Raw genomic sequence first — 2,170 nt, forward strand, 5'->3', positions numbered from 1 at the left:
ATACATAAGCCCCACCTCTGGCTACCATGACGACCGCCAGCCAATCATAGAGTGTCTGTCATTGATCTAGCCAATGGGTAAGCAGTCTGAGGCCGCTGACAGGCAGATAATGGTCAGGGTGTCCTTGCAGGCGAATGACAGGAAGAGTAGAGGGTCACGCTGATATTACTAGAGGTTTCATTCATTGGCTGTGCTGGAGCGTGCGGGGCAGTGACTGCCAGTGAGTGCCGCACCGCAGTGGTGGGACTGCCCAGCTCACAGACACTCCTAGCTCACAGCTGTACTGCTATATGAGCGCAGCTACAAGAAAGCAGGTTTATTGTTAAAACGTTAAAACAATTGTTTTAGATATAGTAGGGTTAGCTTAGAGTTACAGTGTCCCCATTGAGGTGATATTTCCTCACTTCCTGTTAGGACAGGAAATAACGGGGACTCTGACTATAGGGCACACAAACACATATTTAGTGTAGCACAGGGGTGCAAACTCTGGCCCGGGGGTTAAATCTGGCCCCCAACGTAGTTTTTTTTGGACAAAGTGCTAAATATAAACTGCAGCTGGCCCGCCGCTGCATTGAAATAGCGCCGCTACTACAATTACTGGCATCACTCGTGTCTATAGACCAGCGGCCTCTCTGTCAATGCGTGGCCCCGCATTGGATTGTTTTATAGACGCAGGGAGTTGTAGTAGCAGCGCTATTTCAATGAAGAGGGAATATAAGCGGCGGGCCACTCATAGGATTTAGCTTCGCATTGCTGCGTCTGGCATTTCCAGCACTCCCCCTCAGCTGTACTTTTCCTTGCTACTCCAAGTCATGGCCTTGAATGGTTGGACTTTCATTGTTATTATTATTGTTAGCCTGTACAAAAAGGTTACCATTGAAATTTACCTACAAATACAGAAAGAGGCATAGGATTTTTTCCTAAATAAAATGAAAAAAAAAGGTTATGTCTCTTTCTCAATTATAAGTTTGTTCCAGATTGAATTTGAAGCAAAACCTCTTTGTTTCCATATGAAAAGGTTTTATATCTAATGAGAAAGAAACATTTCCTCAATTTTTTCAAAATATTTCAAGGTTGGCCCGCGGCTTTGTCTAAGTTTTTAATTTTGGCCCTCTGTGTATTTGAGTTTGACACCCCTGGTGTAGCAAGTCAGGGTTACACTGTTTTTTTTTTAATTTTTGCTGTCTGCTGTCCTGCTCTAATGTCATCTACACCCTCCATTTTTCATACTGACATCACAGGAAGTGCTAGGAAAAATCCCCCCAATGGGGTCACAGACAGCAACAAAAAAATGGTATGAATGTTACTTTCCCCCCATAATATTAAAACATTGGGCTGGAGTGAGGCTCTGCTTAGTCTTAGAATTGGGTTTGTCAAATAAAACAAGAATTTGTGAAATTTATAAAGGGAAGTTGCAAAAAGATAAAGTTAAATAGCTGGAGAACTGAGGTACAGGTGGACCTTCACCATGGGATATTGAAGGAGTGAAAGGACAAAGCCATAAGGGCCTCTGGGGTCTGGCTAGGCCTGGGAAGGAATGAGAATATTTAAGAGATATAACGTGGCTCTTTATAGAGAGGGATTACCAGGGGAGAGAGATTGGAAGACAAGTTGGATTCTGAGTGGAGACTTTAAGAAAAAGGCCCAACCTGAAAATGATACTCTGGGCTACATGAGAAGATAGAATGCCATCTGTTACAGACTGTTAAATGAACTGAACTCAACTGAGACTCTGTTTTTCTCTATCTATGAGTGCAATGGAATTACAATAAACCCCTTAAAATGAAGACATGCGAGCGCCTGTAAAACTGGATGTTAATGGCTGCCCCTGCGGGGGTCAGTGCTACACAGAGATGACTGACGTTTTCTGTTTCAATTTCTTTATTGGTTTCCATACAAATAAACAAGCTAACATAAAATGTGTCATACGTTATTCGTTTTCCAACAAATCATAATTAAACAGTATAATCTCTATACAACACAATCTTCAAATTTAAATATATATGTCTATCCCAACCTTTGGTATTTCTCAGTTCTAGTTATTGATCTCTATCTTTTATTAGAATTAATATCTCAATACACAGTATACTCCTAGTTGGTTCATTTTTGTATTGTAGACTGCTTCCCCCTTCCCACCCCCCTCATATGTTCTTAAGTGACAAAATTATGT

The sequence above is a fragment of the Pyxicephalus adspersus genome, chromosome 3 (assembly GCF_032062135.1).
Source record: "Pyxicephalus adspersus chromosome 3, UCB_Pads_2.0, whole genome shotgun sequence".
NCBI classification, from domain to species: Eukaryota; Metazoa; Chordata; class Amphibia; order Anura; family Pyxicephalidae; genus Pyxicephalus; species Pyxicephalus adspersus.